General features: G+C 39.9%; 4 pseudogenes; all 4 read left to right on the top strand.

The window, feature by feature from the left end:
• The first annotated feature begins 2087 nt into the window (after nt 1-2087).
• LOC122797526 lies at nt 2088-2210 on the top strand (annotated as a pseudogene).
• An 885-nt stretch (nt 2211-3095) lies between these two features.
• On the top strand, nt 3096-3214 carry LOC122797339 (annotated as a pseudogene).
• A 2747-nt stretch (nt 3215-5961) lies between these two features.
• Nucleotides 5962-6080, top strand: LOC122797506 (annotated as a pseudogene).
• Nucleotides 6081-12984: 6904 nt separating this feature from the next.
• LOC122797527 lies at nt 12985-13103 on the top strand (annotated as a pseudogene).
• The last annotated feature ends 14781 nt before the right edge of the window (nt 13104-27884 follow it).

Below are 27884 nucleotides of genomic sequence, written 5' to 3'. Positions count from 1 at the left end.
CCTTCTGTGTAATGTCACATGCTGTGTCCCTCTTTCTTTGCCTAGTTAGGTACCTTGGTGTCCCATCATCAGCACCTTCTTCCCAAGTTTAGGTTCTGCACCATTCACATCTGGCTGACTTAAGAAGCTAAGTTTCCTAAACCACAGGGTTAATGTATGTGAAAAGAGCAGAGACAAGTCTGCTAGGCAGATAGCATGCAGGACAGGAGCAAAGAGAAAAGGCTGTACTGCAAGATGAGCACTGCCTACTGCCATACCACCCTGAATGCACCTCATCTAGCCTGATATCAGAAGTTAACCAGGGTCTGCCTGTTTAATACTTGGATGGGAGACTGCCTGGGGATATCAGGTGCTGTAGGCTTTTGCCACTTAAAAAGTCCCAGGTTGCCGGTGGACTAATTTCTACTAAGTCTGCATTTTGTAGTTTTACAGTTGGGTCCATCCTCTTTGCCCACCAGAGTCGAGCAAGAAAAAAAACTGGCAAACTGGAATGTCCCGGAATTCAGAAGCAAGCAGGCAGCTCAGTCAGTCAGTCACTCAAAAAATAAATAAATAAATAAATCCATCGGGGACTAGCAAGCAGAAGCAGCAATGTCAGCAGCCCAGCAGTGGTCTAGAGACCCCAAGGAGAAAAGAGAAGCAAGTGGGTTGTGTTAGCTCACCTGTTCTTTTTTCCTGTCTCAACTTGGAAGCTAAGCAGGGCCGTTTCCATTTCAAATCTGGATGGGAGACCTTCTGTAGAAACTCAGCTGCTGTTTTATTTTTTTTTCTTTCTTTCTTCCTCTATTTTCTGCTCTCTCTCTCTCTCTCTCTTTCTTTCTTTTTCTCCATCTCACTTTTGTTAATTCTCTGTTCTAGGAAGCTGTGGTCTCTTTCAAATCCGAGTGAGAGACCTTCTGTGTATTGTCGCATACTGTGTCGTTCTTTCTTTACCTAGTTAGGCACCTTGATGTCCCACCCCTTCTTCCCAAGTTCAGGTGCTGCACTTTTCACATGTTGCTGACTTGAGAAGCTAAGTTTCCTAAACTACAGGGGTAATATATGTGAAAAGAGTAAAGACAGGTCTGCTAGGCAGATAGCATGCAGGACAAGACCCAAGAGAAAAAGTTGTTCTGTAAGTTGAGGCACTGCTTCTGTCCATACCAATATGAATATGCCTGATCTTGTCTTATCTAGGAAGGTAAGCAGGGTCGGGCCTGGTTAGTGTTTGGATGGGAGATCAACTGGAAATACCAGATGCTGTAGGGTTTTTGCCACTTAAGAAGTCCCAGGTTGCTGGAGGACTCATTTCTGCTGAGTCTGCATTTTGCAGATTTACATTTGGGTCTGTCCTCTTTGCCCATCAGAGTTAAGCAAGAAAAAGAACTGGCAAATTGGAATGTCCAGGAATTCAGACGCAGTCAGGCAGTTCATTCAGTTGGTCACTCAATAAATAAATAAATCCATCGGGGACTAGCAAGCAGAAGCAGCAATGTCAGCAGCCCAGCAGTGCTCTAGAGACCGCAAGGAAGGAGCAGAAGCCAGTTGGCTGTGTTAGTTCACCTGTTCATTTTTCCTGTCTCAATCTGGAAGCTAAGCAAGACCAGGCCCGGTTCAAATCTGGATGGGAGACCTTCTATGGTAACTCATATTTACTTATTTTTCCTATTTTCAAAGTTGGTTTGGTAACTGAGTGAATGGGCTCAGAGGTGTGATTTTCTTTTTTCTTTCTTTCTTCCTCTATTTTCTGTTCTTCACTTTTTCTTTCTTTTTTTTTCTCTTTCTTAATTTCTTTCTCTCCTTCTCTCTTTTGTTAATTCTCTGTACCAGGAAGCTGCGGTCTCTCTTCAAATCCAACTGGAAGACCTTCTGTGTAATGTTGCGTGCTGTGTCACTCTTTCTTTACCTAGTTACGTACCTTGGCGTCCCAGTATAAGCACATTCTTCCCAATTTCAGGTTCTGCACTTTTCACATCTCGCTGACTTGAGAAGCTAATTTTCCTAAACCACAGGAAAATGTAGGTGAAAAAAGCAGAGACAGGTCTGCTAGGCAGATAGCATGCAGGACAGGAACGAAGTGAAAAGGCTGTCCTGCAAGCTGAGGCACTGCCTATGTCCATACCACCCTGAATGTGCCTGATCTCATCTAATTTCAGAAGCTAAGCAAGCACAGTTGGGCCTGGTTAGTGCTTGGATGGGAGACTGCCTGGGAAGGCCAGGTGCTGTAGTCTTTTTGCCACTTAAGAAGTCTCAGGTTGCTGGTGGACTAATTTCTACTGTCTGCATTTAGCTGTTTTACATTTGAGTTTGTCCTCTTTGCCTGTCAGAGTTGAGCAAGAAAAAGAACTGGCAAATTGGAATGTCCCAGAATTGAGAAGCAAGCAGGCAACTCAGTCAGTCAGTCAATAAATAAATAAATAAATAAATTAATTAATTAATTAATCTGGGAGTAGCAAGCAAAATCAGCAATGTCAGTAGCCCAGCAGTGCTTTAGAGACCCCAAGGAGGGAGCAAGAGTCAGTTGGATGTGTTTGCTCATCTGTACTTTTTTCCTGTCTCAACCTGGAAGCAAAGCAGGGCCAGGTCTGGTTCAAATCTGAATGGGAGACCTTCTGTAGAAATTCAGGTGCTGTTTTCATTTTTATTTTTATGTATATTTACTTATTTTTCCCATTTACAAAGTGGGTGTGGTAGCTGAGTGAATGGGCTCAGAGGTGTGATTTTCTTTTTCTTTTTTCTTCCTTTCTTCCTCTATTTTCTGTTTCTCTCTCTCTCTCTCTCTCTCTCTCTCTCTCTTTCTTTCTCTCCTTCTCTCTTTTGTTAATTTTCTGTTCCAGGAAGCTGAGGTCTCTTTTCAACTCTGAGTGGGAGACCTTCTGTGTAATGTCGCGTGCTGTGTCGCTCTTTCTTTACCTAGTTAGGTACATTGGTACCCCACCATCAACACCTTCTTCCCAAGTTCAGGTTCTGCACTTTTCACATCTCGCTGACTTGAGAAGCTAAGTTTCCTAAACCACAGGGGTAATGTATGTGAAAAGAGCAGAGACAGGTCTGCTTAGCAGATAGCATGCAGGACAGGACCCAAGAGAAAAGTCTGTCCTGCAAACTGAGGGAATGCCTAAGGCCATACCACCCTGAATATACTTGATCCCGTCTGATCTTGGAAGCATAGCAGGGTTAGGCCTGGTTAATACTTGGATGGGAGACTGCCTGGGAATGCCAGGTGCTGTAGGATGTTTGTCACTTAGGAAGTCTCAGATTGCTGGCAAACTCATTTTTACTGAGTCTGCATTTTGCAGTTTTATATTTGGGTTCATTCCAGCAGCAAAGTCAGCAGACCAGGTGTGCTCTAGAGACCCCAAAGAGGGAACAGGAACCAGTTGGCTGTGTTAGCTCAACTGTTATTTTTTCCTGTCTCAGTCTGGAAGCTAAGCAGGGCCAGGCCTGGTTCAAATCTGGATGAGAGACCTTCTGTAGAAACTCAAGTGCAGTTTTAATTTTTATTTTTATATATATTTACTTATTTTCCCCAATTACAAAATGGGTGTGGTAGCTGAGTGAATGGGCTCAGAGGTGTGATTTTTTTCTTTCTTTTTTACTTTCTTTCTTCCCCTGTTTTCTGTTATCCTCTTTCTTTCTTTCTTTCTTTCTTTCTTTCTTTCTTTCTTTCTTTCTTTCTTTCTTTCTCTCCTTTTCTATTTTGTTAATCGTCTGCTCCAGAAACCTGCGGTCTCTCTTCAAATGCGAGTGGAAGACAATCTGTGTAATGTCACTTGCTGTATTGCTCTTTCTTTACCTAGTTATGTACCTTGCTTTCCCACCATCAGCACTTTCTCCCGAAGTTCAGGTTCTGCACTTTTCACATCTCGCTGACTTGAGAAGGTAAGTTTCCTATACCACAGGGGTAATGTATGTGAAAAGAGCAGAGACAGGTCTGCTAGGCAGATAGCTTTCAGGACAGAACCCAAAAGAAAAGGCTGTTCTACAAGCTGAGGCACTGCCTTGGTGATACCACCCTGAATGTTCCTGATCTCCTCTTGTCTGGGAAGCTAAAGAGGGTTGGACCTGGTTAGTACTTGGATGGGAGACTGCCTGGGAGTACCAGATGCTGTAGGCTCTTTACCACTTAAGAAGTCCCAGGTTGCTGATGGACTCATTACTAGTGAGTCTGCACTTTGCAGTTTTGCATTTGCTTCCGTCCTCTTTGCCCGTCAGAGTCGAGCAAGAAAAAGAACTGGGAAATTGGAATGTACTGGAATTCAGAAGAAAGCAGGCAGCTCGGTTAGTTGGTCTCTCATAAATCCATCCATCCATCCATCCATCCATCCATCCATCCATCCATCCATCCATCCATCCATCCATCCATCGGGGACTGACAAGCAGAAGCAGCAAAGTCAGCAGCCCAGCAGTGCTCTAGAGACCCCAAGGAGCCAGCAGGAGCCAGTTGGCTGTGTTAGCTCACCTGTTCTTTTTTACTGTCTCAATCTGGAAGGTAAGTAGGGCTGTGCCTGGTTCAAATCTGGATGGGTGATCTTCTGTAGAAATTCAGGTGCTGTTTTCATTTTTATTTTTATATATATTTACTGATTTTTCCCATTTACAATGTGGGTGTGGTAGCTGAGTGAATGGGCTCAGAGGTGTGATTTTCTTATTTCTTTTTTTTTTTCTTTCTTCCTCTATTTTCTGTTCTTCACTCTCTTTCTTTCTTTCTCACCTTCTCTATTTTGGTAATTCCCTGTTCCAGGAACCTGCGGTCTTTCTTCAAATGCAAGTGAGAGACCTTCTGTGTAATGTTGCTTGCTGTGTTGCTCTTTCTTTACCTAGTTAGGGACATTGGTGCCCCACCATCAGCAACTTCTTCCCCAGTTCAGGTTCTGCACTTTTCACATCTCGCTGACTTGAGAAGTTATGTTTCCTAAACCGCAGGGGTACTGTATGTGAAAAGAGCAGAGGCAGGTCTGCTAGGCAGATAGCATGCAGGACAGAACCCAAGAGAAAAGGTTGTCTTGCAACCTAAGATACTGCCGATGGTCATACAACCCTGAATGTGACTGATCTTGTCTGATCTAGAAAGCTAACGAGGGTTGGGCCTGGTTAGTATTTGGATTGGGGACCACTGGGGAATACCAGATGCTGTAGGCTTTTTGCCACTTAAGAAGTCACAGTTTGCTGGTGGACTCATTTCTACTGAGTCTGCATTTTGCAGATTTACATTTGGGTCTGTCCTCTTTGCCTGTCAGAGTCAAGCAAGAAAAAGAAATGGCAAACTGGAATATTCCAGAATTCAGAAGAAGCAGGCAGCTCAGTCAGTCAGTCTCTCAATAAATAAATAAATCCATCGGGGACTAATAAGCAGAAGCAGCACCGTCAGTAGCCCAGGAGTGCTCTAGAGACCCCAAGGAGCGCACAGGAGCCAGTTGGCTGTGTTAGCTCACCTGCACTTTTCTCCTGTTTCAATCTGGAAACTAAGCAGGGCTGGTCCTGGTTCAAATCTGGATGGGAGACCTTCTGTAGAAACTCAAGCGCTGTTTTTATTTTTTGTATATATTTAGTTATTTTTTCTATTTACAAAGTGGGTGTGGTAGCTGAGTGAATGGGCTTAGAGGTGTGATTTTCTTTTTTCATTCTTTCTTCCCCTATTTTCTGTTCTCTGTCTCTCTTTGTTTTCTTTCTTTCCTTCTCTGTTTTAATTCTCTGTTCCAGGAAGCTGTGGTCTCTATTCAAATCCAAGTGGGAGACCTTCTGTGTAATGCTGTGTGGTGTGTTGCTCATTCTTTAGCTAGTTAGGTACCTTGGTGCCCCATCATCAGCACCTTCTTCCCAAATTCAGGTTCGGCACTTTTCACATCTTGCTGAGTTCAGAAGCTAAGTTTCCTAAACCACAGGGGTAATGTATGTGAAAAGAGCAAAGACAGCTCTATTAGGCATATAGCATGCAAGACAGGACCCAAGAGAAAAGTCTGTCCTGGAAGTTGAGGCAACGCCTAAGGCCATACCACACTGAATGTACCTGATCTCATCTGATCTTGGAAGCTTAGCAGGATCTGGCCTGGTTAATACTTGGATGGGAGACTGCCTTGGAATACCAGGTGCTGTAGGCTGTTTGCCACTTAAGAAGTCCCAGGTTGCTGGTGGACTTATTTCTACTGAGTCTGCATTTTGTAGTTTTACATTTGGGTTCATCCGCTTTGCCTGTCAGAGTCGAGCAAGAAAAAGAACTGGAAGATTGGAATGTCCTGGAATTCAGAAGCAAGCAGGCAGCTGAGTCAGTCGGTCACGCAATAAATAAATAAATAAATCCATTGGGAACTACCAAGCAGAAGCAGCAATGTCAGCAGCACAGGAGTGCTCTAGAGACCCCAAAGAGGGAACAGGAGCGAGCTGGCTGTATTAGCTCACCTGTTATTTTTTCCTGTCTCAGTCTGGAAACTAAGCAGGGCAGGGCATGGTTCAAATCCAGATGAGAGACCTTCTGTAGAAACTCAAGTGGTGTTTTTATTTTTATATATATTTACTTATTTTTCCTGTTTGCAAAGTGGGTGTGGTAACTGAGTGAATGGGCTCAGAGGTGTCATTTTCTTATTTTTTTTTTCTTTCTTCCTCTATTTTATGTTCTTCTCTTTCTTTTTTTTTTTCTTTTGGAGCAAGAAAAAGAAATGTAAAATTTAAATGTCCTGGAATTCAGAAGCAAGCAGGCAGCTGAGTCAGTCGGTCACTCAATAAATAAATTAATAAATAAATAAATCCACTGGGGAATAGCAAGCAGAAGCAACAACGTCAGCAGCCCAGCAGTGCTCTAGAGACCCCAAGGAGGTAATAGAGGCCAGTTGGCTGTGTCAGCTCACCTGTTCTTTTTTCGTCTCTCAACCTGGATGCTAAGCAGGGCTGGGCCTGGTTCAAATCTGAATGGGAGACCTTCTGTAGAAACTCAAGTGCTGTTTTTATTTTTATTTTTATTTTTATATATATTTACTTATTTTCCCATTTACAAAGTGGGTGTGGTAGCTGAGTGAATGGGCTCAGAGGTCTGATTTTCTTTTTTCTTTTTTCTTTCTTCCTCTATTTTCTGTTCTTCTGTCTCTCTCTTTCTTTCTTTAATTCTTTCTCTCCTTCTCCCTTTTGTTAATTCTCTGTTCCAGGAAGCTGTGGTCTCTCTTGAAATCCGAGTGGGAGACCTTCTGTGTAATGTTGCTTGCTGTGTCGCTCTTTCTTTACCTAGTTAGGTACCTTGGTGTCCCACCATCAGCACCTTCTTCCCAAGTTCAGGTTCTGCACTTTTCACATCTCGCTGAGTTGAGAGGCTAAGTTTCTAAACCACAGGGGTAGTGTATGTGAAAAGAGCAGAGACAGGTCTGCTAGGTAGATAGCATGCAGGACAGGACCCAAGGGAAAAGGCTGTCTTGCAAGCTGAGGCACTGCCTATGGCCATACCAACCTAAATATGTCTGATGTCTGATCTCAGAAGTTAAGCAGGGTTTGGTCTGGTTAGTATGTGGATGGGGTACTGCTTGGGACCACCAGGTGCTGTATGCTCGTTGCCACTTAAGAAATCTCAGGTTGTTGCTGGACTCATTTCTACTGAGTCTTCATTTTGCAGTTTTACATTTGGGTGCATCCTCTTTGCCCATCTGAGTCGAACAAAAGAAAGAACTTACAAATTGGAATGTCCCGTAATTCAGAAGGAAGCAGGCAGCTCAGTCAGTCAGTCAATCAACCTATCAATCAATCAATAAATAAATAAATGCATCTGGGACTAGCAAGCAGAAGGAGGAACATCAGCAACCTAGCAGTGGTCTAGAGACCCCAAGGAAAGAGCAGGAACCAGTTGGCTGTATTAGCTCAACTGTTCTTTTTTCCTCTTGCAACCTGAAAGCTAAGTAGGGCCGGGCCTGGTTCAAATATGGATGGAAGACCTTCTGTAGTAACTCATATTTACTTATTTTTCCCATTTTCAAAGTTGGTGTGGTAGCTGAGTGAATGGGCTCAGAGGTGTGATTTTCTTTTTTCTTTCTTTCTTCCTTTATTTTCTATTCTTCTCCCGCTTCTTTCTTTCTTTCTTTCTTTCTTTCTTTCTTTCTTTCTTTCTATCATTCTCTCTTTTGTTAATTCTCTGCTCCAGGTAGCTGCGGTCTCTTTTCAAATGTGAGTGGGAGACCTTCTGTGTAATGGCATATGCTGCGTCGCTCTTTTTTTAGCTAGTTAGGTACATTGGAGTCCCACCTTCAGCACCTTCTTCCCAAGTTTAGGTTCTGCACTTTTCACATCTTGCTGAGTTGAGAAGCTAAGTTTCCTAAACCACAGGGGTAATGTATGTGAAAAGAGCAGAAACAGGTCTGCTAGGCAGATAGCATGCAGGACAGGACCCAAGAGAAAGGGCTGTCCTGCAAGCTGAGGCACTGCATATAATGATGCCACCATGTATGTTCCCGATCTCATCTGAGCTTGGAAGCAAGGCAGCGTTGGGCCTGGTTAGTACTTGGATGGGAGACAGCCTGAGAATACCAGGTGGTGTAGGCTTTTTGCCCCTTAAGAAGTCCCATGTTGCTGGTGGACTGATTTTTACTGAGTCTGCATTTTGCAGTTTTATGTTTGGTTTCATCCTCTTTGCTGATCACAGTCAAGGAAGTAAAAGAACGGGTAAATTGTTATGTCCCGGAATTCAGAAGCAAGCAGGCAGCTCAGTCAGTCACTCAATAAATAAATAAATCAATAAATCCATCGGGGACTAGCAAGCAGAAGCAGCAAAGTCAGCAGCCTAGCAGTGTTCTAGAGACCCTAAGGAGGGAGCACGAGCAAGTTGGCTGTGTTAACTCATCTGTTCATTTTTCCTCTCTCAACCTGGAAGGTAAGCAGGGCGGGTCTGGTTCAAATCTGGATGACAGACCTTTTGTAGAAACTCAAGTGCTGGTTTTATTTTTATTTTTATATATATTTACTTATTTTTCCCATTTACAAAGTGGGTGTGTGTGATTTTTTTTCTTTGTTTCTTCTTCTATTTTCTGTCCTTCTCTCTCTCTCTCTCTCTTTCTTTCTTTATTTCTTTCTCTCCTTCTCTCTTTTGTTAATTCTCTGTTCCAGGAAGCTGCAGTCTCTCTTCAAATCTGAGTTGGAGACCTTCTGTGTAATGTCGTGGGCTGTGTCACTCTTTCTTTACCTGGTTAGGTACCTTGATGTCCCACCATCAGCACTTTCTTCCCAAGTTCAGGTTCTGCACTTTTCACATCTCGCTGACTTGAGAAACTAAGTTTCCTAAGCCACAAGGGTAATGTATGTGAAAAGAGCAGAGAGAGGTCTGCTGGCAAATAGCATGCAGGACAGGACCGAAAAGAAAAGGCTGTCCTGCAAGCTGAGGTACTGCCTGCCATGCCATCCTGAATATTCCTCATCTTGTCTTATCTCAGAAGCTAAGTAGGGTTGGGCCTGGTTAGTACTTGGATAGGAGACTGCCTGGGAATACCAGGTATTGTATGCTTTTTGCCACTTAAGAAGTCCCAGGTTGCTGGTGGATTTATTTCTACTGAGTCTGCATTTTGAAGTTTTACATTTGGGTCCGTTCTCTTTGCTCGTCAGAGTCGAGCAAGAAAAAGAACTGGCAAATTGGAATGTCCCAGAATTCATAAGCAAGCAGGCAGATCAATCAGTCAGTCACTCAATAAATAAATAAATAAATCCATCAGGGACAAGCAAGCAGAAGCAGCAACTTCAGCAGCACAGCAGTGCTCTAGAGACTCCAAGGAGGAAGCTGAAGCCAGATGGCTGTCTTAGCTTACCTGTTCTTTTTCCTGTCTCAACCTGGAAGCTAAGCATGGCTGGGCCCAGTTCAAATCTGGATGGGAGACCTTCTGTAGAAACTCAAGTGCTGTTTTTATTATTTTTATATATATTTACTTATTTTTCCAGTTTACAAAGTGGGTGTGGTAGCTGAGTGAATGGACTCAGATGTGTGATTTTCTTCTTTCTTTCTTTCTTTCTTTCTTTCTTTCTTTCTTTCTTTCTTTCTTTCTTTCTTTCTTTCTTTCTTTCTCTCCTTCTCTCTTTTGTTAATTCTCTGTTCCAAGAAGCTGCGGTCTCTTTTCAAATTTGAGTGGGAGACCTTCTGTGTAACGTCGCATGCTGTGTTGGTGTTTCTTTACCTAGTCAGGTACCTTGGTGTCCCACCATCGGTACCTTCTTCCCAAGTTCAGATTCTGCACTTTTCACATCTCGCTGACTTGAGAAGCTAAGTTTCCTAAACCACAGGGGTAATGTATGTGAAAAGAACAGATAGCATGCAGGGCAGGACCCAAGAGAAAAGACTGTCCTGCAAACTGAGGCATTGCCTATGGCCATACCATCCTCAATGTGCCTGAGCTTGTCTCAAGTCAGAAACTAAGCTGGGGGCACCCTGGTTAGTACTTGGATGGGAGATCACCTGGGAGTAACAGGTGCTGTAGGCTTTTTGCCACTTAAGAAGTCCAAGGTTGCTGGTGGACTCATTTCTACTGAGTCTGCATTTTGCAGTTTTACATTTGGGTCCATCCTCTTTGCCCGTCAGAGTCAAGGAAGAAAAAGGACTGGCAAATTGGATGTCTCAGAATTCAGAAACAAGCAGGCAGCTCAGTCAGTTGGTCACTCAATAAATAAATAAATAAATCCGAGTACTAGCAAGCAGAAGGAGCAACGTCAGCAGTCCAGCAGTGCTCTAGAGACCCCAAGGAGGGAACAGGAGCCAGTTGTCTGTGTTATCTCACCTGTTCTTTTTTCCTGTCTCAACCTGAGAGCTTTGCAGGGCCAGGCCCAGTTCAATTCTCAATTGGAGACCTTCTGCAGAAACTGAAGTGGTGTTTTTATTGTTATTTTTATGTATATTTACTTATTTTTCCCATTTACAAAGTGAGTGTGGTAGCTGAGTGAATGGGCTCAAATATATGATTTTCTTTTTTCTTTCTTTCTTTCTTCCTCTATTTTCTGTTTCTCTCTCTCTCTCTCTCTCTCTCGCTCTCTTTCTTTCTTTCTCTCCTTCTCTCTTTTGTTAATTATCTGTTCCAGGAAACTGCGGTCTCTCTTCAAATCTGAGTGGGAGACATTCTGTGTAATGTTGCATGCTGTGTCGATCTTTCTTCTCTGGTGAAGTACCTTGGTTTCCCACCATCAGCACCTTCTGCTCAAGTTCAGGTTCTGCACTTTTCACATCTTGCTGACTTGAGAAGCTAAGTTTCCAAACCACAGGGGTAATGTATGTTAAAAGAGCAGAGACAGGTCTGCTAGGCAGATAGTATGCAGTACAGGACCCAAGAGAAAAGGCTGTACTTCAAGCTGAAGGATCTCCAATGGCTATACCACCCTGAATGTGCCTGACCTCACCTGATCTTGGAAGCTAATCAGGGTCGAACCTGGTTTGTATTTGCCTGGGAGACTGCCTGGGAATACCAGGTGCTGTAGGCTTTTTGCCACTTAAGAATTCCCAGGTTGCTGGTTGAGTCATTTCTATTAAGTCTGCGTTTTGCAGTTTTACATTTGGATCTGTCCTGTAGCTCACCTGTTCTTTTTTCCTGTCTCAACCTGTAAGCTAAGCAGGTCCAAGCCCAGATCAAATCTGGATGGGAGACCTTCTGTAGTAACTCATATTTACTTATTTTTCCCATTTACAAAATGGGTGTGGTAGCTGAGTGAATGGGCTCAGAGTTGTGATTTTCTTTTTTCTTTTTTTCTTCCTCTATTCTCTGTTCTTCTCTCTCTCTCTTTTTCTTTCTCTTTCTCTTTTTTGTTAATTCTCTGTTCCAGGAAGCTGCGGTCTGTCTTCAAATCTGAGTGGGAGACCTTCTATGTAATGTCGCGAGCTGTGTTGGTCTTTCTTTATCTAGTTAATTACCTTGGTGTCCCACCATCAGCACCTTCTTCCCAAGTTCAGGTTCTGCACTTTTCACATCTCACTGGCTTGAGAAGCTAAGTTTTTTAAACCACAGTGGTAATGTATGTGAAAAGAGTAGAGACTCATATGCTCGGCAGATAGCATGCAGGACACGACCCAAGAGAAAAGGCTGTCCTGCAAGCTGAGCACTGCCTATAACCATACCACATTGAATGCAGCTGATCTTATCTGATGTCGACAGCTCAGCAGTGTTGGGTCTGGTTAGTACTTGGATGGGATCCTGCCTAGGAATACCAGGTGCTATAGGCTTTTTGCCACTTAAGAATTCCCAGGTTGCTGGTGGACTCATTTCTACTGAGTCAGCATTTTGTAGTTTTCCATTTGGGTCCATCCTCTTTGCCCGTCAGAGTCGAGCAAGAAAAAAAACTGGAAAATTGGAAAGTCACGGCAGAAGCAAGCAGGCAGCTGAGTCAGTGGGTCACTCATTAAATAAATAAATAAATAAATAAATCATGGACTAACAAACAGAAGCAGCAACGTCAGCAGCCCACCAGTGCTCTAGAGACCCCAAGGAGAGAGCAGGAGCCAGTTGGCTGTGTTAGCTCACCTGTTTTTTCTTCCTGTCTCAACCTGGAAGCTAAGCAGGGCCGGGCCCAGTTCAAATTTGGATGGGAGACCTTCTGTAGAAACTGAAGTGTTGTTTTATTTTTATATATATTTACTTATTTTTCCCGTTTACAAAGTGGGTGTTGTAGATGGGTGTGGTAGATGAGGTGTGATTTTCTTCTTTCTTTCTTCCTCTATTTTCTGTTCTTCTTCTCTCTCTCTCTCTCTTTCTTTCTCTCCTTCTCTCTTTTGTTAATTCTCTGTTCCAAGAAGTTGCAGTCTCTCTTCAAATCCAAGTGGGAGACCTTCTGTGTAATATCACTTGCTGTGTAGCTCCTTCTTTGCCTGCTTAGGTACTTTAGTTTCCCACCATCAGCACCTTCTGCCCACATTCAGTTTCTGCACTTTTCACATCTCGCTGACTTGAGAAGCTAAGTTTCCTAAACCACAGGGGTAATGTATGTGAAAAGGGCAGAGACGGGTCTGCTAGACAGATGGCATGCAGGTCAGCATCCAAGAGAAAAGGCTGTCCTGCAAGCTGAGGCACTGCCTATGGACACACCACCCTGAATGCACCTGATCTCATCTGATATTGGAATCTAAGCAGTATTGGGCCTGGTTAGTACTTGGATGGGAGACTACCTCAGAATACCAGGTGCTGTTCGCTCTTTGCCACTTAAGAAGCTCCAGGTTGCTGGTGGACTCATTTCTGCTGACTCTGCATTTTGCAGTTTTTCATTTGGGTCTGTCCTCTTTGCCTGTCAGAGTTGAGCAAGAAAAAGAATTGGCAAATTGTAATGGTCCAGTAATTCAGAAGCAAGCAGGCAGGTCAGTCTTTCACTCAATAAATAAATATATAAATAAATCCATTGGGGACTAATAAGCGGAAGCAGCAATGTCAGCAGCCTAGAGACCACAAGGAGGCAGTAGGAACCAGTTGGCTGTGCTATCTCACCTGTTCTTTTTCCTGTCTCATCCTGGAGCCTAAGCAGGACCAGGCCCGGTTCAAATCTAGATGGGAGACTTTCTGTAGAAACTCAAGTGCTCTTTTTATTTTTATTTTTATATATATTTACCTATTTTACCCATTTACAAAGTGGGTGTGGTAGCTGAGTGAATGGGCTTAGAGGTGTGATTTTCTTTTTTCTTTCTTTCTTCCTCTATTTTCTGTTTTTCTCTCTCTCTTTCTTTCTTTCTTTCTCTCCTTCTCTCTTTTGTTAATTCTCTCTTTTTGAGGAAGCTGTGGTGTCACTTCAAATCCAAATGGGAGACCTTCTGTGTAATGTCACGTGCTGTGTCACTCTTTCTTTACCTAATTAGATACCTTGATGTCCCACCATCAGCACCTTCTTCCCAAGTTCAGGTTCTGCACTTTTCACATCTCTGTGACTTGAAAAGCTAAGTTTCCTAAACCACAGGGGTAATGTATGTGAAAAGAGCAGAGACAGGTCTGCTAGACAGATAGCATGCAGGACAGGACCCAAGAGAAAAGGGTGTTCTGCAAAACTGAAGCACTGCCTAAAGCCGTACTGCCCTAAATACACCTGATCTTGCCTTATCTCAGAAGTTAAGGAGAGTTGGGCCTGGTTAGTACTTGGATGAGAGACTGACTGGGAATACCAGGTGGTCTATGCTCTTTGTCACCTAAGAAGTCCCTGGTTGCTGGTGCACTCATTTCTACTGGGTCTGCATTTTGCAATTTTTACATTTGGGTCCATCCTATTTTCCCATCTGAGTCCAGCAAGAAAAGATTTGGCAAACTGGAATGTCCAGGAATGCAGAAGCAAGCAGGCAGCTCAGTCAGTCGGTCACTCAATAAATAAATAAATAAATAAATAAATAAATAAATAAATAAATCCATCGGGGATTAGCAATCTAGAGACCCCAAGATGGGAGTAGGAGCCAGTTGGCTGTGTTAGCTCACCTGTTCTTTTTTCCTGTCTCAACCTGGAAGGGCTGGACCTGGATGAAATCTGGATGGGAGACCTTCTGTAGAAACTCAAGTGTTGTTTCTATTTTTATTTTTATATATATTTACTTATTTTTCCATTTTACAAAATGGGTGTGGTAGCTGAGTGAATGGGATCAGAGGTGTGATTTTCTTTTTTCTTTCTTTCTTCTTCTGTTTTCTGTTCTTCTCTCTCTTTTTCTTTCTTTCTTTCTCTCCTTCTCTCTTTTGTTAATTCTCTGTTCCAGAAAGCTGTAGTCTCTCTTCAAATCTGAGTTTTCTGCACTTTTCACATCCTGTTGACTTGAGAAGTTAAGTTTTCTAAACCACAGGGGTAATGTATTTGAAAAGAGCAGATAGCAGGCAGGACCGGACCCAAGGGACAAGGCTGTCCTGATAGCTGAGGCACTGCCTATGGCCATACCACCCTGAATATGCCTGATCTTGCTTGATCTTGGAAGCTATACAGGGTTGGGCATGGTTAGTAGTTGGATGGTAAAGTGCCTGAGAATACCAGGTGCTGTAGGCTTATTGAATGTCCCAGATTTCAGAAGCAAGCATACAGCTCTGTCAGTTGGTCACGCAATAAATAACTAAATAACTAAATAACTAAAAAACTAGATCCATCAGGGACTAACAAGCAGAAGCAGCAATGTCAGCAGTCCAGTAGTGCTCTAGAGACCCCAAGGAGGAAGCATAAGCCAGTTGGCTGTGTTAGCGCCTCCATCTTTTTTTCCTGTCTCAATCTGGAAGCTAAGCAGGGCCAGGCCTGGTTGAAATCTGGATGGGAGACCTTCTGTAGAAACTCAAGTGCTGTTTTTATTTATATTTTTAGAATAGCCAAATTTTACCACCAAGGCCAAATTCTCATCCCACCACTGTAACTCACTGAAACAATTAGGCTGTTTGGAACTCCCCCACCATCTCTCATTCACCCAGCTAACTAGAGCACACAAAATAATCTACAGACCCACAGACTGTCCTGCTCTCTCAACTCTACTTGCCAAATACCAACCCAACAGGCAACTAAGATCTGAAAATCATATACTTCTAAAAGTAGAAAAGCCCACCTTATTTGCTGGTCAACTGGTCTACTCCTTCACCATTGCCAGACTATGGCATTCACTTCCTCTTTCTATAAGAAACATGGGCAGCACCTCCACCTTCTAACAGATACTGAAAAATCATCTCAACCCTTTCTGGCTATGTACCTGCTCTATAACCTAACCTCTTCCTTCTTCTTATATTATAACTAAATTCCTGTGCTTTTTACTACTAGTGACTGATGATACTTTCTCCATATTTATTATTTTTTCTTTATTTCATCATTTGTTGATACTGGTACAATAATTAAGCAATAACCCATGCCTAGGTGTGAGTAATGCTGGATTTACCCACAGTTGGCGTGGTTTGGTCACGAGGGTGAAGCCCGAGTAGCCAAAGACAACCGTGGGTAAATCCAGCATTACCCACACCCAGTAGTGGGTTATTGCTATTATACAATGACATTATTTAAAAAAAAATACTTTGTTTTCTTAAATAATGGCATTGTATAATGCCTCCTTGCTGCCCTTCTGCAGCTGTCCGGTATTCTGCAGCAGTTCTGATGCACTGCGCATGCGAAGGCTTACGAAGTACATCAGAGCTGTGGGTGGAAGCAACGGAGAAAGCAAGATCTTCGTTGCTTTTTAGAAAGTGTCTCGTTATGTTAAAGGAGTTTAACATAGTGAGACAGCTTTAAAAAAAGCAATGGAGATCTTTCCTTTATCCGTTGCTTATTTTAAAGCTGTCTCGCTATGTTAAACTCCTTTAACATAGCGAGACACTTTCTAAAAAGCAAAGGAGATCTTGCTTTCTCTGTTGCTGTAAGAAAAAAATACTTTTACTAATGGAAAAAGTCCGGGCGACCGGACCTTTTTCCATTAGTATAAATCTGATTTACAACGTGCACGCTGACCATTCAACGTGCACGTTTTGGAATATTAATGGGGGGGTCATTGTATAATGCTGATTAATTTATCTCCGTTTTTACCACTCTGAATTCAACTGGCAACCAACTAAATTCCTGCTTATATGCATTTATTCTGTATATAATAAAAAATAAATTGCAGTATCTGTAGGATTAGCAGCACTTTATTAACAAGACAATGACTTCAGTTAGCGCTTTCATCTCCCTTCACTCTCAGAGACTTCTTCAGACTCAAATTCATTGTTCATTACATACATTAAATACCCATTCTTGGGATACATCACCCAACAACATCCAATCTAAGTTAAGAAGCCTAGTCAGATGATAAAATAGACTAAATTAAATAAAAAGCCTAGTCACATGATAAAATAGGCCAAATTAAAGAGAAATAAAACTTCTACAAAAATTCTAAAAAAGTCAGTGCTTTAACCCTTTCTTTTTAAGTACATAACAAATTCCTCTCTAGTATTGAGACCTGGGAAAAAAGATGCATTTAGTTTAACTTTCCAGCAGTACTCTAGCCATCCCAGTTCTTCCTCTATGTTAATAATATTATTGGTGTTACTCAATGCTTCTAATACTAAACATTTAAAGTTAACTTTGCATTTACTTTCTTTATAGTGTTTACACATAGCATTCTTTTCATCTCCATTGGCAATAGCATACTTATGCTCATAAATTCTTCTGTTCAGCTCCTTGGTAGTTCTTCCCACATAAAAGCATGACAATCCATGCACATTAATAAATAAACTATATTTTTACTCTTACATGAAAAGCTTCCTGGTATTATGACTACATAGTTTCCCACTTCAATTTCACTAGAGTCATTATACAAATAATTGCACATGTTACAGCTGAAACACTTATTCATTCCTTTTTTACCTTCAACTTGTATTTTTCTATTTAGTTTACTCTGAAAAAAATATTTATAATTTTTAGCTCTCTTTTGTACAAACCTGGGCCCTGTACTTATCTTATAGGTTCATAGGTAGGTACTAGGTTATCGGCCCTAGGGCCCATACAAGCCTAGCCAAAAAATGTACCCTGGCTTTTGCCACCCAAGAAAATTATTTTCCTGTGCCCCTGTCGAGCAGAGCCACAGAAGTGATCCCCGGGGTGAATTTCCCATTTCCCTTCCAATCATCAAGATTTTTCTTGAAGAGTGCTAATGAGGAGCTCTGTTTGACATAGATAGGTAGTCTATTCCAGAGTATGGGAAGTCTCTGGGTCAGGAATCTATCCCTCCAGCATGTTCTGTTTATCGTGGTGACAAGGTTTAGGTCCCTAGAGCGTGTAGCTCGGATGGATTGGGATTTCTTTAAGTGGAGCATGTCCAACAGCTCTGGGTTTGACATAGCTTTGTATGTTAGGCAGAGCTCGCCCCTGAGTAGGCGATATGCGATGGAGTAAAGCTGTAGTTTTTTGAGACGGTCTGCATAGGGCATCTGTTTGAGGCCAGTAATCCACTTTGTGAGGTATTTCTGTGGTCTTTCCAGTTGTTGTAGATGTCTTGTGAGGTACATACCAAAAGGGGCGTTGTACTCTATAATGGGTCTAATGAGTGATGAATAGAGGGGAACAATGATCTCTTTTTTTCTGGATGAGAATCCTTTTGTGATGAGATGAGCCACGTAGAAGGATTTCCTGACCACTGTGGTGATGTGATTATCAAAGGAGAGGCTACTGTCCACCTGTGTCCCAAGGTCTCTTATCACATTTTTGGCATTAAGTAGACTACCAGCTATGTGGTAGTTCATGGGTACAGAGTTTTTACCAAAGGGGATGACAATACACTTTTTGGCATTGAGCTTCAGGCCATGGCTTTCACACCAGGTATCTGTCTCAGTGAGGCCCTTTTGTAGTTTGTCCACATCGTTAGGAGTTTCAATTATGGCTCCTAGTTTGCAGTCATCTGCAAACTTTGTTAGCCAAAGACCTTCTGCGTTGGCCTGCACTTCAGAGAAATAGATACAAAACAGGAGAGGACCCAGGACTGAACCCTGTTGTACTCCACTTGTCACTGGTCTGATGTCGGATTTGGAATCTGCTACTTTCACAGTGTGGGTTCTGTCCGTAAGCCAGTTGGCAACCCATCTTGTGACATAGGGATTTATACATAGTTTAGTGAGCTTATCTATAATTCCAGAGTGGGGGATGGTGTCAAAAGCCTTGGCGAGATCTAGATAAGCTGTGTGAACCATTTTACCCTCATCTATGGCTTTGGTGACTTCTTCAAAGAAGTCAATCAGGTTTAGGAGACATGATCTGCCTTTTACAAATCCAAACTGGGTAGGGTCCAGAGTTTGGAGATTACCAATGTCTTTGTTTATGAGTTCCACAATGATACGTTCCATGGCCTTGCAGACCAGGCTCGTCAGGCTAATGGGGCGGTAGTTCTTTTTAATAATTTCATTATTAGCTTTGAAAATACCCTAATTTCTACTAATAATACTTTTTATAGCTTTAGAATCAACACTATTCTGCACTGCTAGTGCTGTCTTATGTGTATATTCTCTTCTTTTTGTACTATCACATTTAGATACTTTTCTTTCATCCATTTCTTTCTCTAACAACTTATTCATATCCTTGTTAAGATACCTTCTACATTCCATTCTTTTACAGAAATGTTCAGCTTCTTGTACGAAAACATTATCATCTTTGGTAAGATTGCTTATCCTTTTTAACTGTCCCTTACCAATGTTAGATTTTGTTTTCTTAGGATGGAAACTAGAAGAATGTAAGTACATGTTGTTCTGAAAATCTTTCTTATAAATCTTAGATATCAACCTATTGTTTTCCTTATAAATAGTAAGATCGAAATAGTTAATACTATGCATGTCATAATTATAAGTAAATTTAAGATATGAACATACATTATTAATATATTTCAGGCAATCATTCAAGATATCAATAGGCCCTCTCCAAATTAAAAAGACATCCTCAATAAAGCAAAACATCTTTAATACAGATTCATTGTATTCACTATTGATGTTAACTGTCTTCCTACCTTGCATAAAGACATTGGCATAACTGGGAGCTATAGCTGCTCCCATAGCCACTCCGTTGATTTGAACATACAATTGTTCATATAACTCCATATAGTTGTAATTAATACCAGATCAATCATTTCCATAAGCAATCCTACCATATCAGAAGAGAACATTCTAGATCTTAAAAGTTCAGTTCTGACTGTTTCCATGCCATCTATATTAGGAATCATAGTATAGAGGGAATTAATATCCAGTGTAACTAACACATCAGTTTCATTCACAACTACAGTCTCAATTTTACTCAGAAAGTCAAAGCTATCTCTTATCTATGTAATGTTTTTAGGTACCACGTTTTGTAACATTTTGTCCACAAAAACAGATAGCCCTTCAGTCTTACTTTTAGCACTTGCAACAATAGGCCTTAGCGAGGGGGGGGGGGGTCTTCTAAATTTTTGTGGATCTTTGGTATACCAAAGATCCTACTTACTTTTAGGTTAGTATTAGTTAGATTCTTTCTTGTTTTTCATCTGTTCTGCCAGTGCAGAACCATTCTTCTATACAAGAATCTATAAGAGCATATTCCTTTTTTACATCTGAAAATGTCATTTTTTATAGAATTTTTTGTCTTTTAACAACTCTCTCATTTTATACTCATATTCTCCCCTATCTAGTACTACCAAAGATCCCCTTTATCAGCCTTTAATATCAGTACTTCTTCATTTTTATATAATTTCTCAGAACATTTCTCATTTTTAGTCAAGTTGTAATACTTATATCCAGCTCTGTTGTCCAATGTTTCAACTATTTCTGCTTCACATACGTTTAAAAATATTTCTAACTCCTTATATAATGGTGGGTTAAAGCAACCGGGCTTATAAAATTCACTTTTTACTTCATTGCGTTTGTTAAACATTATGTCAAAATTAAGGCTTCTAACATAGTCTCTTAGTTCATTTACAGCAACTAATTTGTCTGCTCTCTGCGTCAAAGCAAAATTCCAGCCTTTGTTTAATACACAACATTCTTCTCTAGATAATTCATATTTAGAGCAGTTAACTATTTTAAAGTTTACAGTACCTATGTCATCCTTGGTTAATTTGTTTTTTTGCAATGTCTCTTGTTGTGGTTCACTTGTGCATATCTGTTTTTTGATTGCTTGTTGTAATTTTTGAACCTTCTGTTTCTATCACTTGCTGTTGCTTGAGCCCATGTTCTCTCCTAGTTATTAACCCTCTGATATACTTCGACCACTTGTTGGCATTCATTGTTATAATGGGTAACTATTTCCTTAGTGTGGGCTGAGTTTGTGCAGGCATTCACCCCCTTCACTTTAGGTCTGACTACTTGTTCAGCATTTTTTGTTGCTGAAACATGTTTCTCACTCACTTTTGCTGTTTCATTTGAGCTCGTAGCACCCTGATTTCCAGGCTTGCTATATAGTCTCTCCGACCTTCTTAGTGAATTTGCTTCCTCCTCACTTCTTAGAGTAGTGGCTTCCATCATCACGCTCGCTCTATTCGCAATGTGCAGTTTCAACCCATATGCTGAGGCCACACCCCCTGCATAGTCATTTTTGCCTCTCAAGAATTTTTTGACTTTTCTTTGGCTTAAAATATCATTGAGTTTGATTAAATTATCTTGAATTAAGTATGTTTTGCTGGCAAAATTATCATTAGAAGTCACTTCTTTAACTCTCACGTAGTTCTTTTTACATTTTCAATAATAGACTCAAGTTTAGAATTATTGAATTCACGTAATACTTCCATATATTGCAGACTGTCTCTTTGATTTATCTTGAGTCATTTATCTACCAGATTTTTGGGTAGATCATTGCCAGCAGGCAATTTAATTGCTCTAATACTCATTTGGGATATGTTGATTCAGTAAGCAGTTTTCAAAAAATAAGTTGTCCCATTGCAAGCATTTGAGTGACACAAGATAATTTTCCAGGTTCTTAAACAGTTTCTCATGGTTAACCACTATATTCACAGGCACTGTTACACTATTGTTGTTGGTACTGAATAGATTAAAAGGTGTAGCAAGACATCCGTTCAAAATCTCTTCACTTGTATTTCCTTTCAGGCTCACCCTCCTTTGGCTCCCAGCTAAAACACTGCTAGTACCTTCAGGATTAACTATAAATGACCCAGTGGATGTGTCATTCAGCATACACCCAGCTGGTAGAGCCATGAAGCTAGTTCCTGGGAGGGCTTGGTTCTCCATACATATATAAACTGCAACTTCTAAGAAATTAGCAAAAAGCAGCACAGTAAAAGCAATAACTGTCAGAAAACAGATTAAAAAGTAAATTGCAGTATCTGTAGGATTACCGGCACTTTATTAATAAGACAATGACTTCACTTAGCGCTTTCGTCTCTCTTCACTCTCAGAGACTTCTTCAGACTAATATTCATTGTTCATGACATACATTAAATACCTATTCTTGGGATACATCACCCAACAACATCCAATCTAAGTTAATAAGCCTAGTCACATTATAAACTAGACTAAGTTAAAGAAAAAGCCTAGTCACATGATAAAATAGGCTAAATTAAAGAGAAATAAAAGTTCTACAAAAATTCTAAAATGTCAATGTTTTAACCCTTTTCTATTATTGAGACCAGGGAAAAACATGCATTTAGTTTAACTACACTGGACAGTAGAGCTGGATATAAGTATTACAGCTTGACTAAAAATGAGAAAGAATGTTTTGAGACATTATATAAAAATGAAGAAATACTGATATTTAAGGCTGATAAAGGGGGATATTTGGTAGTACTAGATAGGGGAGAATGTGAGTATAAAATGAGAAAGTTGTTAAAAGACAAACAATTCTATAAAAAAGTGACATTTTTCAGATGTAAAAAAGGGATATGCTCTTATAGATTCTTGTAGAGAAGAATGGTTCCGCACTGGCAGAATAGATGAAAAAACAAGAAATAATCTAACTAATACTAATCCAAAAGTAAGTAGGATTTTTGGTATACCAAAGATCCACAAAAACTTAGAAGACCCCCCCCCCGCTAAGGTCTATTGTTGCAAGTGCTAAAAGTAAGACTGAAGGGCTATCTGTTTTTGTGGACAAAATGTTACAAAATGTGGTACCTAAAAACATTACATATATAAGAGATAGCTTTGACTTTCTGAGTAAAACTGAGAATGTAATTGTGAATGAAACTGATGTGTTAGTTATATTGGATATTAATTCCCTCTATACTATGATTCCTAATATAGATGGCAGGGAAACAGTCAGAACTGAACTTTTAAGATCTAGAATGTTCTCTTCTGATATGGTATGATTGCTTATGGAAATGATTGATCTGGTATTAAGCTACAACTATTTGGAGTTATATGAACAATTGTATGTTCAAATCAACGGAGTGGCTGTGGGAGCAGCTTTAGCTCCCAGTTATGCCAATGTCTTTATGCAAGGTTGGGAGACAGTTAACATCATCAATAGTGAATATAATGAATATATATTAAAGATGGTTTGCTTTATTGATGATGTCTTTTTAATTTGGAGAGGGTCTATTGATATTTTGAATGATTGCCTGAAATATATTAATAATGTATGTTCATAACTTAAATTTACTTATAATTATGACATGCATAGTATTAACTATTTCGATCTTACTATTTATAAGGAAAACAATAGGTTGATATCTAAGATTTATAAGAAAGATTTTCAGAACAACATGTAGTTACATTCTTCTAGTCTCCATCCCAAGAAAACAAAATCTAACATTGGTAAGGGACAGTTAAAAAGGATAAGCAATCTTACCAAAGATAATAATGTTTTAGTACAAGAAGGTGAACATTTCTGTAAAAGAATGGAATGTAGAGGGTATCCTAACAAGGATATGAATAAGTTGTTAGAGAAAGAAATGGATGAAAGAAAAGTATCTAAATGTGATAGTACAAAAAGAAGATAATATACGCATAAGACAGCACTAGCAGTGCAGAATAGTGTTGATTCTAAAGCTATAAAAAGTGTTAGTAGAAATTGGAGTATCCTCAAAGCTAATAATGAAATTATTAAAAATATAGGTACAGGGCCCAGGTTTTTACAAAAGAGAGCTAAAAATTATAAATATTTCTTTCAGAGTAAACTAAATAGAAAAATACAAGTTGAAAATAAAAAAGGAATGAATAAGTGTTTCAGCTGTAACATGTGCAATTATTTCTATACTGACTCTAGTGAAATTGAAGTGGGAAACTATGTAGTCATAATACCAGGAAGCTTTTCATGTAAGAGTAAAACTATAGTTTATTTATTAATGTGCATGGATTGTCATGCTTTTATTTGCGAAGAACTACCAGGGAGCTGAACAGAAGAATTTATGAGCATAATTATGCTATTGCCAATGGAGATGAAAATAATGATATGTGTAAACACTATAAAGAAAGTAAATGCAAAGTTAACTTTAAATGTTTAGTATTAGAAGCATTGAGTAACACCAAGAATATTATTAACATAGAGGAAGAACTGGGATGGCTAGAGTACTGTTGGCAAGTTAAACTAAATGCATCTTTTTTCCCAGGTCTCAATACTAGAGAGGAATTTGTTATGTTCTTAAAAAGAAAAGGGTTAAAGCACTGACTTTTTTAGAATTTTTGTAGAAGTTTTATTTCTCTTTAATTTGGCCTGTTTTATCATTTAATTTAGCCTATTTTATCATGTGACTAGGCTTCTTAACTTAGATTGGATGTTGTTGGGTGATGTATCCCAAGAATGGGTATTTAATGTATGTAATGAACAATGAATTTTAGTCTGAAGAAGTCTCTGAGAGTGAAGGGAGATGAAAGCGCTAACTGAAGTCACTGTCTTGTTAATAAAGGGCCGGTAATCCTACAAATATTGCAATTTATTTTTTTTCTGTTTTCTGACAGTTATTTGCTTTTGCTGTGCTGCTTTTTGCTAATTTATTCTGTATATGTTACTTTAATCAAATCAACTAAATTCCTGACTTATGTAAATATTCTATATATATTACTGTACCCACTGTGTGTAACACTGTTTCTACTTCTGTACCAATTAATGTTTAATTTTTTTTTCTTCATCTATGTTCATGTCGGAGCTTTTCTCCCCGGGCCTCCACTAAAAATGGGCTCTTTTAGACCCAGTGGACTTTTCCAGTAAACAAACGCAATAAATAAATAAAATAAATAAATATATATTTACTTATTTTTCCCATTTACAAAGTGGGTGTGATAGCTGAGTGAATGGGCTCAGAGGTGCAACTTTTTTTTTTCTTTTTTCTTTCTTTCTCTACTTTCTGTTCTTCTCTCTCTCTTTCTTTATTTCCTTCTTTCTTTATCTCTGTCGCTTTTTTGTTAATTCTCTGTTCCAGAAAGCTGTGATGTCTCTCCAAATCGGAGTTGGAGACCTTCTGTGTAATGTTGCATGCTGCGTTGCTCTTTCTTTACCTAGTTAGGTACCTTGGTGTTACACCTTCAGCACCTTCTTCCAAGGTTCAGGTTCTGCACTTTTCACATCTCGCTGACTTGAGAAGCTAAGTTTCCTAAACCACAGGGGTAATGTATGTGAAAAGAGTAGAGACAGGTCTGCTAGGAAGATAGCATGCAGGACAGGACCCAAGAGAAACTCTGGCCATACCACCCTCAATGTGCCCAATTTTGCCTGATATTGGTAGTTAAGCAGGGTCAGGCCTGGTTAGTACTTGGATGGGAAAGCACCTGGGAATACCAGGTGCTGGAGGGTTTTTGTCACTTAAGAAGTATCAGGTTGCTGATGGACTTATCAGGTTGCTGGTGGACATTTCTACTGAGTCTGCATTTTGGAGTTTTACATTTGGGTCCATCCTCTTTGCCCATCAGAGTCAAGAAAGAAAAAGAACTGGAAAATTGGAATCCCCCAGAATTCATAAGCAAGCAGGCAGCTCAGTCAGTCAGTCACTCACTCAATAAAATAAATAAATAAATAACTAGATAAAGAAATCAATCGGGGACTAGCAAGCAGAAGCAGCAACATCAGCAGCCCAGCAGTGCTCTAGAGACCCCAAGTAGGGAGCAGGGGCCAGTTGGCTGTGTTAGCTCACCTGTTTTTTTAAATAAATAAGTAAATAAATAAATAGATAAAGAATAATACAATACCAAATTCAAGGACTGTGGCAACTGATAAGATAATTGTGATTTATATTAATAAAGCTATACAGGATGTGAGCAACTGATAACTGTGATGTAGATCATGATGTAAGACTCTTAGCTAGTATGCGAAACAGAACTTGTATAGGCCATGTACTCTGGTTGATGCAATGTTATTCCATTCATATCGTGGGTCACAGCTTGTTAATGTTAATCTGATTTTCTGATTATACTGTTTTATACTAAAATCTATGAACTAGTATTAGCATCTCGACCCAGTTATCTTCATTTTAGTTTATTTTCTTTACTTAGTTCTTCTGAACTATTGTTGGCCAGTGGTTTATTTTGCATTTATCATGTGGGGTACTTTTTCTGGTCTATCTGCTATCGGGTGCATAGGTTTAAAACCAATGCTTCTTTTCTTGTTTGCTTTATTTCTTTATTGTGTATTCACTTCCAATGCAATGTAGGTGCATCCCCTCTCAGTATACATTTAAGGCCTTTACACTACTAGCATGTAACAAGAGACAGGAAGTTGCTCATGGGCTGAATGATTATTTTTTTAATATTGTCACTGTCTGTTCATTTTCTCCTATTCATGGCTAAAATGCATAATGTATGATGATGAATTTACCCCTACCAGCCTAATACACTGTAGGTGGGCCTTGCTCAACATGGCACTGCTCAGTGCTAGACATTTTAAAGAAGAAAATGCATACCCTCAATATTTCCTGACTCTTTAAAACATATGCATTTATATAATTAGGGAAAACAGGTTCCAAGACAATGATAGCACTATTTTGCTGGGGTTAGTGTCTGGTGAAGGCTGGTGCATTTGTGGAGGGGTGGTGTCTATATTTATTCAAAATCTCCTCATCTCATGCATAGATCTCAACCTTTCACCCCCCAAACGTGGAAAACTGCTTCGCAAAATGAGGAACAAATGGGCAATTTTTTTTTTCTTTTTGGCTTTTCCCAGTTAGGGGTTGCCACAGTGGAACTCCAGTCCACTAAGGATTGGCAGTCGATTTTATGGTGCCGAGGTGCCAGCCTGACAGCCAACCTTCAACGAACGCACACCCATTCACACATGTCTTTCGAACGCCACTCGACCGCGGGGAGTACATGCAGACTCCATACAGAAGGCGCTCTGGCTGAGAATCGAATGGGAGAACCTCTTGCTGTGAGGCGACAATGCTACCGCTGCACCTCAGCAGCTTCGGAGCACTTATTAACAGCTTACTAAAACCTTCAATTAGGAAGCTCACTGGATGGTTAATTGTGTTAGTTTATACTTGGAAATGTTCTTTTGTTGAATTAATATGATTCAGTTTTTTTTAGCATGAACATTAGTTATAAAAGGGGTCTGTCACACATTCAGTGTTAAGAATCCAATGTGGAAAAGTGAGGAAGATGGATATTTTAAGACTGAAAATGAGGAATATTCCTCAAAATAATGTATACTTGAGAGATATGATGTCATGAGAATTCCAGCACGCTAATGATTTAGCACTTCTGTATATCCTGGTATCTATAATCAAATTCAGCTATCATATCATATGACATGGAGAATTACAAGGTCTCCAAACACACATGGAATCCATAGCCAATGAGGTAGAATATGTCCCTGATTTTTATTACTCTCTTTCTTGATATATATATATGGTTCTACCTGACATAGTTATATATATATATATATATAAATACCACTTCAGGTCTCCCCTGAAAAGACTCTACTAGCCTAGTGGGACTAACCTGGTCAACAAAGGATAAATAATTTTATTTATTTATTTATTTATTTATTTAAATGTGTTGACCGGGAGTGTCCGACTGGATGTAGGTCCATTTTCAGCAGAGGCCTGGGGATAAAAGCTCCACAGTTAAAATAAACAGACAGTATTTACATTGGATTACATAGTGATTAACAATTTACATAGCAATTACTTACAACATATTTACAGATGAAGAACATAGTACATCAGTAGACAACTAGAATCTTTATCTGTGAAGTGCATACCAGACATTAACAAATGTTACAAGAAGAAGAAGTTTGTGCTGTATAATAAGTACTGGCTTATGAGCATCTGAGTTTGCTATAATCAAGGTAGTTAGTGGAGTGGAAAGAAAGGTAGTGGTTGGATGGGGTGGATGATATTAGAGTGGGAGTTGCAAATAAATAAAATAAATGCAGTTAGTTACTAGGTTCTTGATTCCATATCTCTGATGTTCCCGTGTGTGTGGTGTGTGTGTGGTGTGTGTGTGGTGTGTGTGTGTGTGTGTGTTTTGTGTGTGTGTCTCTCTCTCTCTCTCTTTCTATATATATATATATATATATATATATATATATATATATATATATATATATATATATATATATATATATACCTAAGTGGTCTTTAGACTTCATTGGTAAGTTGATATTGACTGAGGTTTTTA

This window comes from Protopterus annectens, chromosome 3.part0, assembly GCF_019279795.1.
Source record: "Protopterus annectens isolate FY-2018-M chromosome 3.part0, PAN1.0, whole genome shotgun sequence".
NCBI classification, from domain to species: domain Eukaryota; kingdom Metazoa; phylum Chordata; order Ceratodontiformes; family Protopteridae; genus Protopterus; species Protopterus annectens.
This window is presented reverse-complemented; position numbering and strand designations above follow the sequence as displayed.